The following is a 15946-nucleotide window of genomic DNA, read 5'->3' as shown; positions in this document are numbered from 1 at the left end:
ACATATAATCTTCACCAAATAAACCATATAGTAATCAACTACAGGATGTAATCAACACTACTAGTCACCCACAATCACCAATCTATAGTTCCGGTAACAAGACTGAACACAAGAGATGAACTAGGGTTTGAGATGAGATGGTGCTATTGAAGATGTTGATGTTGATTGCCCTTCCCAAGATGGGAGAGTTGTTGGTGATGATGACGACGATGATTTCCCCATCCGGGAGGGAAGTTCCCCCAGCGGAATCGCTCCACCGGAGGGCAAAAGTGCTCCTGCCCAAGTTCCGCCTCGAGACGGCGGCGCTCCATCCTGAAAGACTTCTCCTTATTTATTCTAGGTCAAAATGACCTATATACCAGAAGATGGGCACCGGAGGTGGGCCTGGGTGAGCACAACCCACCAGGGCGCCCCTGGGCTCCCTGGCGCGCCTAGGTGGGTTGTGCCCACCTGGTGGGCCCCCTCTGGTAGTTATTTGCTCCAATATTCCTCAAATAATCCATAAAAAATCTCCGTGAAGTTTCAGCTTGTTTGGAGTTGTGCAGAATAGGTGGCCTGACGTAGCTTTTCCAGGTCCAGATTTCCAGTTGCCGGAATTCTTCCTCTTTGTGTATACCTTACATATTATGAGAGAAAAGGCATTAGAATTACTCCAAAAAGCATTATTATGGATAAAAAGATTATAAATAACAGTAAGAAAACATAATGCAAAATGGATGTATCAGGCAGCACGGCAGAGAGCTCACAAGTGATTTACCCAGGTTCGGGCCGCCGCGAGGCGTAAAACCCTACTCTTGCTTTGGTGGATTGATGGTGGAATGGTGGTGGTGAAGCATAGTACACTTGCCCGGTAGGGGTTGCCTTAGGGCAGTAGCGACTACGCGCGTATGTGGGTGTGGGTTCGTCAACTTTCCGACCCTTTCTACGGTTGCCATGGGCCTCCTTTTATAGACCAAGGGGTCACCACAATGGCAAAGTAGTCATTATGCACTGATATGATAGCAAACAGTGCTATCATACCTAACTCTGCGGGCTGACAGGGCGCATTAAATGCACCGCTTAGTGTCACATCCCTAGTTGCCCGGCAAGGCTTGCCGAGCTATCTTGCTAGCTCCGCGCCTGTTCTCTTGACACGTCGCAAGACGGGTGTCATCTGTTGGTTTCTTCTATAGGAAAATGGATGCCATATGGCGAATGGCTGCCACTTAATCACCTTGCGGCTTGAGACTGCACTGATGGACGACATGGGTCATGCTGGAGTGGCCAGTGAGGTGGTTTTGCTTCTGTGAGCCCCGGCAGGCCTTGCCGGGGTGCTTTGGGCGCCTGCTTCTGGGGGTGGCCTTGCCCCTTGCCGGGCTCGCCTGCCCGACAAGGGAGGCCCTTCTCTTGTCGATATTCTGCTTCTCTAGCTCGATCTTGGTCCCTCTGATCTGTATGCTGGTTCTCCGAATCTCTCGATTCCTTGTATCCAGACTTGGGCTCGTGCTCCAATCTTGTTCCCGTGCTTGTGCACAGTCTGGGCGACAGACCTAGGGTCTGTTGCCTCGACAGAAGCCCCCGGGCCTGCCCCGAACGCGCTGCCGAGCGTCGTCGGGGTAGGTGATACGTCTCCAACGTATCTATAATTTTCTATTGTTCCATGCTATTATATTATCTGTTTTGGATGTTTAATGGGCTTTATTATGCACCTTTATATTATTTTTGGGACTAACCTACTAACCAAAGGCCCAGTGCAAATTGCTGTTTTTTTTGCCTATTTCAGTGTTTCACAGAAAAGGAATATCAAACGGAATCCAAACGGAATGAAACCTTCGGGAGAGTTATTTTTGGAACAAACGCAATCCAGGAGACTTGGAGTGGATGTCAAGGAAGCAACAAGGCGGCCACGAGGTAGGTAGGCGCGCCCCCACCCTCGTGGGCCCCTCGTGGCTCCACCGACCTACTTCTTTCGCCTATATATACTCATATACCCTGAAAACATCCGAGAGCACCACAAAACCCTATTTCCACCGCCACACCCTTGTGTACCCGTGAGATCCCATCTTGGGGCCTTTTCCGGCGCTCCGCCGAAGGGGGAATCGACCACGGAGGGCTTCTACATCAACACCATAGCCTCTCCGATGATGTGTGAGTAGTTTACCACAGACCTTCGGGTCCATAGTTATTAGCTAGATGGCTTCTTCTCTCTCTTTGGATCTCAATACAAAGTTCACCTCGATTCTCTTGGAGATCTATTCGATGTAATTCTTTTTGCGGTGTGTTTGTCGAGATCCGATGAATTGTGGGTTTATGATCAAGATTATCTATGAACAATATTTGGTTCTTCTCTGAATTCTTATATGTATGATTTTTTATCTTTGCAAGTCTCTTCGAATTATCAGTTTGGTTTGGCCTACTAGATTGATCTTTCTTGCAATGGGAGAAGTTCTTAGCTTTGGGTTCAATCTTGCGGTGTCCTTTCCCAGTGACAGCAGGGGCAGCAAGGCACGTATTGTATTGTTGCCATCGAGGATAAAAAGTTGGGTTTTATATCATATTGCTTGAGTTTATCCCTCTACATCATGTCATCTTGCCTAATGCGTTACTCTGTTCTTATGAACTTAATACTCTAGATGCATGCTGGATAGCGGTCGATGTGTGGAGTAATAGTAGTAGATGCAGAATCGTTTCGGTCTACTTGTCGCGGACGTGATGCCTATATACATGATCATGCCTAGATATTCTCATAACATTGCGCTTTTCTATCAATTGCTTGACAGTAATTTGTTCACCCACCGTAGAATTTGCTATCTTGAGAGAAGCCACTAGTGAAACCTATGGCCCCCGGGTCTATCTTCCATCATATTATTTTCCTATAAATTTAGTATTTCTTCCGCCGTTTATTTTGCAATCTTTACTTTCCAATCTATATCATAAAAATACCAAAAATATTTATCTTATTATCTCTATCAGATCTCACTTTTGCAAGTGGCCGTGAAGGGATTGACAACCCCTTTATCGCGTTGGTTGCAAGGTTCTTATTTGTTTGTGCAGGTACAAGGAGACTTGCATGTAACCTCCTACTGGATTGATACCTTGGTTCTCAAAAATTGAGGGAAATACTTACGCTACTTTGTTGCATCACCCTTTCCTCTTCAAGGGAAAACCAACGCATGCTCAAGAGGTAGCAAGAAGGATTTCTGGCTCCATTGCCGGAGAGATCTACGCACAAGTCAAGACATACCACGTACCCATCACAAACTCTTATCCCTCACATTTTATTTGCCATTTTCCTCTCGTTTTCCTCTCCCCCACTTCACCTTTGCCGTTTTATTCGCCCTCTTTTTCCGTTCGCCTCTTTTTCGCTTGCTTCTTGTGTCCTTGTGTGTTGGATTGTTTGTCACGATGGCTCAAGATAATACTAAATTGTGTGATTTTTCCAATACCAACAACAATGATTTTCTTAGCACTTCGATTGCTCCTATTACCGATGCTGAATCTTGTGAAATTAATGCTGCTTTGCTGAATCTTGTCATGAGAGATCAATTCTCTGGCCTTCCTAGTAAAGATGCCGCTACACATCTAAACAACTTTGTTGATTTGTGTGATATGCAAAAGAAGAAAGATGTGGATAATGATATTGTTAAATTGAAGCTATTTCCGTTTTCGCTTAGAGATCGTGCTAAAACTTGATTTTCGTCTTTGCCTAAAAATAGTATTGATTTATGGAATAAGTGCAAAGATGCTTTTATCTCTAAGTATTTTCCTCCCGCTAAGATCATCTCTCTTAGAAACGATATTATGAATTTTAAGCAACTTGATCACGAGCATGTGCACAATCTTGGGAGAGGATGAAATTAATGATACGTAATTTCCCTACACATGGTTTGAATTTATGGATGAATATACAAAATTTTTATGCCGGATTGAATTTTGCTTCTAGAAATCTTTTAGATTCGGCCGCGGGAGGCACTTTTATGGAAATCACTTTAGGAGAAGCTACTAAACTCCTAGATAATATTATGGTTAATTATTCTCAATGGCACACCGAAAGATCTACTAGTAAAAAGGTTCATGTGATAGAAGAGATTAATGTTTTGAGTGGAAAGACGGATGAACTTATGAAATTGTTTGCTAATAAGAGTGTTTCTTCTGATCCTAATGATATGCCTTTGTCTACTTTGATTGATAATAATAATGAATCTATGGGTGTGAATTTTGTTGGTAGGAACAATTTTCGTAACAACGCGTATAGAGGAAACTTTAATCCTAGGCCGTTTCCTAGTAATTCCTCTAATAATTATGGTAATTCCTACAACAACTCTTATGGAAATTTTAATAAGATTCCCTCTGATTTTGAGACTAGTGTTAAAGAATTTATGATTTCGCAAAAGAATTTCAATGCTTTGCTTGAAGAAAAATTGCCTAAGATTGATGAGTTGGCTAGGAACGTGGATATAATTTCTCTTGATGTTGATTCTTTGAAACTTAGATCTATTCCACCTAAGCATGATATCAATGAGTCTCTCAAAGCTTTGAGAATTTCCATTGATGAGTGCAAAGAAAGAACCGCTAGGATGCGTGCTAAAAAAATTGCTTTATGAAAACCGTGTTCTTCTAGTTTTCATGATAATAAGGATGAAGATATAAAAGTGATTGATGTGTCTCATATTAAATCTTTGGTTTGCAATATGAATCTTGATAATGATGGGACTGGAGATGAGTCAACTTTAGTTAAGAGGCGTCCCAATGATTCGGACTTTTTAGATGTTGATGCAAAAATTGGTAAAAGTGGGATTGAAGAGGTCAAAACTTTACATAGCAATGAACCCACTATTTTGGATTTCAAGGAATTTAATTATGATAATTTTTCTTTAATAGATTGTATTTCCTTGTTGCAATCCGTGTTAAATTCTCCTCATGCTTATGATCAAAATAAAGCTTTTACTAAACATATCGTTGATGCTTTAATGCAATCTTATGAAGAAAAGCTTGAATTAGAAGTCTCTATCCCTAGAGAACTTTATGATGAGTGAGAACCTACTATTAAAATCAAGATTAAAGATCACTAATGCTATGCTTTGTGTGATTTGGGTGCTCGTGTTTCCACGATTCCGAAAACTTTGTTTGATATGTTAGGTTTTCGTGAATTTGATGATTGTTCTTTAAACTTGCATCTTGCGGATTCCACCATTAAGAAACCTATGGGAAGGATTAATGATGTTATTATTGTTGCAAATAGGGATTATGTGCCCGTAGATTTTATTGTTCTTGATATAGATTGCAATCCTACATGTCCTATTATTCTTGGTAGACCTTTCCTTAGAACGATTGGTGCAATTATTGATATGAAAGAAGGAAATATTAGATTCCAATTTCCGTTAAGGAAAGGCATGGAACACTTTCCTAGAAAGAAAATTAAATTACCTTATGAATCTATTATGAGAGCCTCTTATGGATTGCATACCAAAGATGATAATACCTAGATCTATTCTTGTTTTTATGCCTAGCTAGGGGCGTTAAACGATAGCGCTTGTTGGGAGGCAACCCAATTTTATTTTTGTTTCTTGCTTTTTGTTTATGTTTAGTAATGTATAATTAATCTAGCTTCTGTTTAGATGTGGTTTTATGTTTTAATTAGTGTTTGTGCCAAGTAGAACCTTTGGGAAGACTTGGGTGAAGTCTTTATGATCTTGCTGTAAAAAACAGAAATTTTAGCGCTCACGAGATTAGCTGCCATTTTTTACTGGAGAGTGATTTTAGGTCGATTCTTTTTTCAGATGATTAATAGACAAATTCCTCACGTCCACAAATTTATTTCAGAATTTTTGGAGTTACATAAGTATACGTTTGATCCAGATTACTACAGACTGTTCTGTTTTTGACAGATTCTGTTTTTCGTGTGTTGTTTGCTTATTTTGATGAATCTATGGCTAGTATCGGAGGGTATGAACCATAGAGAAGTTGGAATACAGTAGGTTTAACACCAATATAAATAAAGAATGAGTTTACTACAGTACCTTAAAGTGGTGATTTGTTTTCTTATACTAACGGAGCTCGTGAGATTTTCTGTTGAGTTTTGTGTTGTGAAGTTTTAAAGTTTTGGGTAAAGATTTGATGGATTATGAAATAAGGAGTGGAAAGAGCCTAAGCTTGGGGATTCCCAAGGCACCCCAAGGTAAAATTCAAGGACAACCAAAAGCCTAAGCCTGGGGATGCCCCGGAAGGCATCCCCTCTTTCGGCTTCGTCTATCGGTAACTTTACTTGAGGCTATATTTTTATTCACCACATGATATGTGTTTTGCTTGGAGCGTCTTGTATGATTTGAGTCTTTGATTTTTAGTTTACCACAATCATCCTTACTGTACACACCTTTTGGAGAGACACACATGAATCGAAATTTATTAGAATACTCTATGTGCTTCACTTATATTTTTTGAGCTAGATAATTTTGCTCTAGTGCTTCACTTATATCTTTTAGAGAACGGTGGTGGTTTTATTTTATAGAAATTATTGATCTCCCATGCTTCACTTATATTATTTTGAGAGTCCTTTAGAATAGCATGGTAATTTGCTTTGGCTATAAAATTAGTCCTAATATGATAGGCATCCAAGATGGGTATAATAAAAACTTTCATAAAAGGTGCATTGAATACTATGAGAAGTTTGATACTTGATGATTGTTTTGAGATATGAAGATGGTAATATTAGAGTCATGCTAGTTGAGTATTTGTGAATTTGAGAAATACTTGTGTTGAAGTTTGCAAGTCCCGTAGCATGCACGTATGGTAACCGTTGTGTGACAAATTCGAAACATGAGGTGTTCTTTGATTGTCATCCTTACGAGTGGTGGTCGGGGACAAGCGATGGTCTTTTCCTACCAATCTATCCCCCTAGGAGCATGCACATAATGCTTGGTTTTTGATGACTTGTAGATTTTTGCAATAAGTATGTGAGTTCTTTATGACTAATGTCGAGTCCATGGATTATACGCACTCTCACCTTTCCATCATTGCTAGCCTCTTCAGTACCGTGCATTGCCCTTTCTCACCTTGAGAGTTGGTGCAAACTTCACCGGTGCATCCAAACCCCGTGATACAATACGCTCTATCACACATAAACCTCCTTATATCTTCCTCAAAACAGCCACCATACCTACCTATTATGGCATTTCCATAGCCATTCCGAGATATATTGCCATGCAACTTTCCACTGTTTCATTTATTATGACACGCTTCATCATTGTCATATTGCCTTGCATGATCATGACATCGTATTTGTGGCAAAGCCACCATGCATAATTTTCATACATGTCACTCTTGATTCATTACTCATCCCGGTACACCGCCGGAGGCATTCATATAGAGTCATATTTTGTTCTAGTATCGAGTTGTAATCATTGAGTTGTAAATAAGTAGAAGTGTGATGATCATCATTAATAGAGCGTTGTCCCAAATAGAAAATAAAAGAGAAAGGCCAAATAAAAAAAGGAAGGCCCAAAAAAAGAAAAAAGAAATAAAGAAATAAAAGGGACAATGCTACTATCCTCTTTTCCACACTTGCGCTTCAAAGTAGCACCATGATCTTTATGATAGAGAGTCTCTTGTTTTGTCACTTTCATATACTAGTGGGAATTTTTCATTATAGAACTTGGCTTGTATATTCCAACAATGGGCTTCCTCAAATGCCCTAGGTCTTCGTGAGCAAGCAAGTTGGATGCACACCCACTTAGTTTCTTTTGTTGAGCTTTCATACATTTATAGCTCTAGTGCATCCATTGCATGGCAATCCCTACTCCTTGCATTGACATCAATTGATGGGCATCTCCCTAGCCCGTTGATTAGCCGCGTCAATGTGAGACTTTCTCCTTTTTTGTCTTCTCCACACAACCCCAATCATTATATTCTATTCCACCCATAGTGCTATGTCCATGGCTCACGCTCATGTATTGCGTGAAAGTAGAAGAAAGTTTGAGATTACTAAAGTATGAAACAATTGCTTGGCTTGTCATCGGGGTTGTGCATGATGAGAGCATTTTTGTGTGACGAAAATGAAGCATAGCCAAACTATATGATTTTGTAGGGATAAGCTTTCTTTGGCCATGTTATTTTGAGAAGACATAATTGCTTAGTTAGTATGCTTGAAGTATTATTATTTTTATGTCAATATTAAACTTTTATCTTGAATCTTTCGGATCTGAACATTCATGCCACAATAAAGAAAATTACATTAAGAATTATGCTAGGTAGCATTCCACATCAAAAATTCTATTTTTATCATTTACCTACTCGAGGACGAGTAGGAATTAAGCTTGGCGATGCTTGATACGTCTTCAACGCATCTATAATTTTTTATTGTTCCATGCTATTATATTATCTGTTTTGGATGTTTAATGGGCTTTATTATGCACTTTTATATTATTTTGGGACTAACCTACTAACCAAAGGCCCAGTGCAAATTGTTGTTTTTTTGCATATTTGAGTGTTTCGTAGAGAAGGAATATCAAACGGATTCCAAATGGAATGAAACCTTCGGGAGAGTTACTTTTGGAAGAAACACAATCCAGGAGACTTGGAGTGGACGTCAAGGAAGCAACGAGGCGACCACGAGGCAGGGAGGCGCGCCCCTCACCCTCATGGGCCCCTCGTGGCTCCACCGACCTACTTCTTTCACCTATATATACTCATATACCATGAAAACATCCGAGAGCACCACGAAACCCTATTTCCACCGCCACAACCTTCTGTACCCGTGAGATCCCATCTTGGGGCCTTTTCCGGCGCTCCGCCGAAGGGGGAATCGATCACAGAGGGCTTCTACATCAACACCATAGCCTCTCCGATGATGTGTGAGTAGTTTACCACAGACCTTCGGGTCCATAGTTATTAGCTAGATGGCTTCTTCTCTCTCTTTGGATCTCAATACAAAGTTCACCTCGATTCTCTTGGAGATCTATTCGATGTAATTCTTTTTGCGGTGTGTTTGTCGAGATCCGATGAATTGTGGGTTTATGATCAAGATTATCTATGAACAATATTTGGTTCTTCTCTGAATTCTTATATGTATGATTTGTTATCTTTGCAAGTCTCTTCGAATTATCAGTTTGGTTTGGCCTACTAGATTGATCTTTCTTGCAATGGGAGAAGTGCTTAGCTTTGGGTTCAATCTTGCGGTGTCCTTTCCCAGTGACAGCAGGGGCAGCAAGGCACGTATTGTATTGTTGCCATCGAGGATAAAAAGTTGGGGTTTATATCATATTGCTTGAGTTTATCCCTCTACATCATGTCATCTTGCCTAATGCGTTACTCTGTTCTTATGAACTTAATACGCTAGATGCATGCTAGATAGCGGTCGATTTGTGGAGTAATAGTAGTAGATGGAGAATCGTTTCGGTCTACTTGTCGCGGACGTGATGCCTATATACATGATCATGCCTAGATATTCTCATAACTATGCGCTTTTCTATCAATTGCTCGACAGTAATTTGTTCACCCACCGTAGAATTTGCTATCTTGAGAGAAGCCACTAGTGAAACCTATGGCCCCCGGGTCTATCTTCCATCATATTATTTTCCTATCAATTTACTATTTCTTCCGCCGTTTATTTTGCAATCTTTACTTTCCAATCTATATCATAAAAATACCAAAAATATTTATCTTATTATCTCGATCAGACCTTGCTTTTGCAAGTGGCCGTGAAGGGATTGCCAACCCCTTTATCGCGTTGGTTGCAAGGTTCTTATTTGTTTGTGCAGGTACAAGGCGACTTGCGTGTAACCTCCTACTGGATTGATACCTTGGTTCTCAAAAACTTAGGGAAATACTTACGCTACTTTGCTGCATCACCCTTTCCTCTTCAAGGGAAAACCAACGCATGCTCAAGAGGTAGCAGTAGGGCCTAATAAGTGCACAGGCAAGGGTTGTTGAAGAGGTTGGTCTCTTGAAGTCTCCTCTTGCTTCTTCATTAGTCTTGGTTCCGGGCCAGTTCCCAGTTCCTCCGTGTGCCGTGCGCGACGTCATGGAAGAATTTTGATCGTGGCCCGTGGATTTTCCTCGCCCCACAATCACGGGGCAGAAACTGCCATCCCACTTGCCTCCCGTTCCGCACGCACTTGCCACATGTTCCGCATGCATTGGGCGTGGTAGGTGGTGGATGCGGTGGACACGGGGAGGAGTGCCATGGCTGAAAACCGAGCTTCGTCGGTTGGAGCAGAGGGTCGGCCTTGTTTCTCAAAGCTGCAGTGGGTGCAGAGAGGCCGCATTGGAGGAGAGGGGTGGCCGTTTCCCATATGAAGAGCCAGCCCCAGCCCCATTTCCCTATAAAAAGGAGTCGGGGCGGTGCCTCTCTGCACACTCTCCTTCTTCTCTGTGATCCTTCTCTTTCTAGTAATGGTGCGAGGGCGCGGCGGTGCCCCGGTGGCGGCGACGAGGGCTTCTGCTCGACAGCGTGCCCCTCCTCCCCCGCACCCTGAGGCAGCGGGATCGTCTGCGAAGAGAGGAGGAAGGGGACGAGGCCGCGGCCGCCGTGGTGCTCGAGGAGGAGGAGGGCGGTGCCTTGGTGGAGCCCCCGCCGGCGGCTCCTCCCCCGATGGAAGGCCACGTCGGTGACCAACCTCAGGAGTTCATCATCAGGCTATACAAGCCTCTGTGTGGTCATCTTCGTCTCCCAACTCCCTTCGCGCGGGAGATGGGGCTCGAGCAACCACGCGCTCTGCGGCTGCACATGAGGGGCTGTGGGAATGGAGGTATGAGGGTCGATGTCGACTTCCCCGCCCCTCATGTGATGTAACTTCGTCGTGGCTGGAAGACCTTTGGCCGTGCCCACGGCTTCTCGGAGGGGCATGTTCTCCAGTTCAAATTAATGGAGGACGGCCTGCTCTCCGTCAAAATCTTCGGGTGCTCGGGAGGTCGCTTAGGGTGCTGCGCGGAGAGCTCGACTGACGACGAAAGCTCCTCCTCGAGTGAAAGCGACGAGGAGGACAGTGACAATGATGACGATGGCAATAGGCGGAGGAGCAACAACTCTGACTCCGGCTGATCGTCGCCCGCACCATCTTCATCAGGCGGCAGCACCATCATCTGCATCTGCGTCTCCTCCCCGGCAATGCGATTTGCTGGGGGTTGGGTACAGAGGTGTGGATGGTGCTGCCGGGCTCCTCCAGCAGACTTCTAGCTGGACCCTGGCAGGCTTCCTCTCGGGTTGCAGCTCCATTAGCCCTGCCGAGTCCTGCTGGCCCTGGTGATGGTGGTTGATGGGGCCGCCTTCCGCCGTGCTCTCCATCGAGGCGTTCCCTCGCGCCCCCGTTCCCGCCGGGCTACCTCTCCTGGAGCCCGATGGGAGCGGCCTGGGCTCCTGCCTGGGCGCTCCTTTTGCCCTCCTCGTCTTCGACGGCCGTGCCTAGGAGGAGAGGCACAAGAAAGGGCATTACGGAAGACTTATCTTTTTTCAATCTTAAATTTGTAGGAAACTGCAAATTTTAATTCAAATAATGTGATCCCTCCAGTCCATCTTTGCGTTCTGTAATGCTTGTACTTGTATTAGCATATGAATGAAAAGGATGACTTTGCCGGGAACTCGCGCATGTGTATGTCCATGCAGAGGTGAGATGCCTCTTTAATGTAAATAAACGAGTTTTCCCTGATAGGCTATCCTGCCGGTACCCTTTTTGTCTGCCGGAGAGCTGCATCTGCCGGGGAACAGACAGAGGGACCAGCCCCTAGCCAACTCCTTTCCGCCAAAGGCCACTACAACCATCCTGACCGAAGCAGCGTTCGAGTCATGGATGGGAGAACCTAAGTTTCAAAAGGGAGGCGGGGTTTTCTAATGCACAAGTTATAGCTTACAGAACACTAATGGACAAGAGGTAGAACTTATCTATTTGGATTGTCGGGGATCGCAGCGCCGGGGCATCTTCTCAACTCCTTGACGAAGCCAAATCCACGGCAGGAACCTACAACTTCATGTAGATGAGAATGAATGCAGGATGCAATCCTATCTATATGCATATGCAAATGCTCATGAAATGCCTATGTAGTGATCTTGGTGTGCTCATGCATGCATGCAATCTTAGATGGGCCCCCCCTACAGCGCTTCTTTATTTTCTCTTGCACGGGGTCATCGCCCCGGCTTCATACAAGGGGTTACATGCAGTTGAGGCAAGGCCTGTACAAAAGGGCGGCTATCGGGCACGGCCTGACAGTCGCGCCTTACAGGTAGTACTTGCGGAGATGCTCAATATTCCATGAGTTTTGCAATTAAGTGCCATCTCCGGTTTCCAGACAGACTATGCCAGGTCTGGTGACTCGTACCACCCGGTAAGGGCCTTCCCACTTTGGTGACAACTTGTTTGTACCCTTGGCGGACTGAACGCGCCTAAGGACAAGGTCACCATCCTCAAAACACCGGGCGTGAACCCTGCGGCTGTGTTAGCGATGCAGGGCATGCTAGTAGCATGCAGCACGCGTAGCAGCCCGGAGACGGTTCTCCTCGAGTAGCACAGCGTCATCACGCCGGTGCTGATCTTGCGCTACATCATCGTAGGCAAGCATTCGAGGGGACCCGTAAATGAGTTCCATGGGGATAACTTCTTTTGACCCGTTGACCTGGGAGAAGGGAGTCTGCCCGGTAGCTTAGTTAGGTGTCGTTCTGAGGGACCAGAGAACTACCGGCAGCTCCTCGATCCACCGTCTGCCGTGCTTCTGTAGCGTATCAAAAGTTCTTGTCTTGAGTCCACGTAGCACTTCAGCTGCCCTCTCAGCATGTCCATTTCTCCGTGGGGTGTGCCACAGAGGCGAATTAGATCTTACATTCAAGGGTACGAACATATTGCATGAAGGTGTGGCTTGTGAACTGGGTGCCGTTGTCGGTGATGATCCTTGTCGAAACTCCAAAACGACACACCAATTCTTTCAAGAACTTGATAGCTGACTGAGCAGTCACCTTTCTCAAGGCAGTCACTTCAGGCCACTTTGTAAACTTGTCGATTGCAACAAACAAGAATTTAAAGCCCCCGATTGCTCGGGGGAAGGGCCCGAGGATATCGTGCCCCCAGAACGGAAATGGCCATGATAGAGGGATTGTTTGAAGAGCTTGGGCAGGCATGTGTGTTTTCTTGGAATGGAACTGGCAGGCGTCACATGTCATGACGAGCTCAGCCGCATCTTGGAGGGCTGTGGGCCAATAGAATCCTTGCCGGAATGCTTTCCCAACTAATGCCCTTGATCCAATGTGGGAGCTGCGCATTCCTTTGTGAATCTCAACCAGCAGTTCCTTTCCATCCTCCCGGCAGACACACTTCAATTTCACACCGTTGGGCCTCCTTCTATACAGAGTGGCATCGACAAACTGATACGTACTGGCCCTCCGGGCTACTTTTTCAGCTTCATCTTGGTCGCCGGGGAGTTCTCCGGTCTGGAGGAAGTGCACAATGTGCCTTGCCCAAGTTGGAGCCTGAGGCTCGCCAACGAGGACTGGCGGCACCTCCTCTACTGCGGGAGCACCAGCCTCATTCGTGGGGTCCATGGGCCCGGCTAGAGGGGGTGGTCCGGCAGGCTGTGAGGAGTTGTTTCTGGCAGGGTCTCTGCTGGGAGCGGACGGCTCGACCGGGAGAGGCTTACCATAGTCCAACTTTCTACTTTTCCAGGCCATTGTTGCTGGTGATACGGAGGGCTGAGAGAGACGAAGAACAAAAGTTCCTGGTTCCACAGGAAGCTTCTGCGCAGCACACTTTGACAGGTGACCAACTATGTTGTTTTCCGCACGGGGTACGTGCTCTGTTTGCAACCCGTCAAAGTGCTCCTCTGATGACCCACAAGTATAGGGGATCAATTGTAGCTCTTTTCGATAAGTAAGAGTGTCGAACCCAACGAGGAGCAGAAGGAAATGACAAGTGGTTTTCAGCAAGGTGATGTCTGCAAAGTGCTGAAATTGTAAGTAGCAGAGTAGTTTGATAGCAAGATAATTTGTAACGAGCAAGTAACTATATTAGTAACAAAAGTGCAGCAAGGTAACCCAATCCTTTTGAGGCAAAGGACAGGCCAAAACGGTCTCTTATGATAAGCAAAGCGTTCTTGAGGGTACACGGGATTTTCATCTAGTCACTTTCATCATGTTGGTTTAATTCGTGTTCGGTACTTTGATAATTTGATATGTGGGTGGACCAGTGCTTAGGTGATGTTCTTACTTGAACAAACCTCCTACTTATGATTAACCCTCCCGCAAGCATCCACAACTACGAGAAAAGTATTAAGAATAAATTCTAAGCACATCATTAAACTTTTGGGTCTAATCTATCCCTTATGGAATAGCGCATAAACTGAGGTTTAAGCTTCTGTCACTCTCGCAACACATCATCTAATTGCTACTCCATAATGCATTCCCTTAGGCCCAAATATGGTGAAGTGTCATGTAGTCGACGTTCACATGACACTACTAAGGAAATCACAACATACATACTATCAAAATATCGAACACATATCAAATTCATATGATTACTTGCAACATGATTTCTCCCGTGAACTCAAGAACAAAAGTAACTACTCACAAATGATAATCATGCTCAAGATCAGAGGGGTATTAAATAGCATAATGGATCTAAACATATAATCTTCCACCAAATAAACCATATAGTAATCAACTACAAGATGTAATCAACACTACTAGTCACCCACAAGCACCAATCTATAGTTCCGGTAACAAGATTGAACACAAGAGATGAACTAGGGTTTGAGATGAGATGGTGCTATTGAAGATGTTGATGGAGATTGCCCTCCCCAAGATGGAGAGTTGTTGGTGATGATGATGACGATGATTTCCCTTTCCGGGAGGGAAGTTGCTCCTGCCCAAGTTCCGCCTCAAGACGGCGGCGCTCCATCCCGGAAGTCCTCTCCTTATTTTTTTCTAGGTCAAAATAACCTATATACCAGAAGATGGGCACCGGAGGTGGCCCTGGGGGAGCACAACCCACCAGGGCGCGCTTGGGCTCCCTGGCGCGCCCAGGTGGGTTGTGCCCATCTAGTGGGCCCTCTCTGGTAATTATTTGATCCAATATTCCATAAAAATCTCCATGAAGTTTCAACTTGTTTGGAGTTGTGCAGAATAGGTAGCCTGACGTAGCTTTTCCAGGTCCAGATTTCCAGCTGCCGGAATTCTCCCTCTTTGTGTATACCTTGCATATCATGAGAGAAAAGGCATTAGAATTACTCCACAAAGCATTATTATGGATAAAAACATCATAAATAACAGTAAAGAAACATGATGCAAAATGGACGTATCAACTCCCCCAAGGTTAGACCTCGCTTGTCCTCAAGCAAAAACCGAAATCGAAAAACATGTCCACATGCTTTGAGAGAGAGGTGTCGATAAAAAGAAAATATTGACATAGAGCATCATGTTGATTATTATAACAACAACAAAATTAAACATTAGACTTTTATCATAGAACCTTTATCATATACTTCTCATGAATAAGTGACAATTCATCACACAATCGAAGTATAAAGCAAAAACTCTATTAAAACCAACAAACTATGTTCTCAGTCAACTTTGCAATTACATTTCATCATCTTTTCAGGAAGGGTCACATATCGGAGCCTTTAGGCAAGTCCACATATTCAACCATCATATAGTCTTCTATGATTGCTAACACTCACCGCGCACACATGAGCAAAACATTTCAATCGGACACATAGAAAGGTAGGGGCTTATAGTTTCGCCTCCCAACGTATTCATCTCAAGGCTGATGTCAACAATAAAATATATAACTCATGCTATCTATATTCAATTGGACATATGTGCCTAGATCTTTCCTCACTACATGATGCTTGCCAAAGGAGAAAAATAAAACAGGATAGAAGGAAAAACTTTGACTCTTTGCATAAAAGTAAAAGATAGGTCCTTCGCAGAGGGAAGCAGAGGTTGCCATGCGCTTATTTGTTTGTATGCTCAACCCCTTAGTGCAAAATGACA

Source organism: Triticum aestivum, chromosome 2D (assembly GCF_018294505.1).
Source record: "Triticum aestivum cultivar Chinese Spring chromosome 2D, IWGSC CS RefSeq v2.1, whole genome shotgun sequence".
In the NCBI taxonomy this organism is placed as follows: domain Eukaryota; kingdom Viridiplantae; phylum Streptophyta; class Magnoliopsida; order Poales; family Poaceae; genus Triticum; species Triticum aestivum.
Note: the sequence above shows the minus strand (reverse complement) of the source record.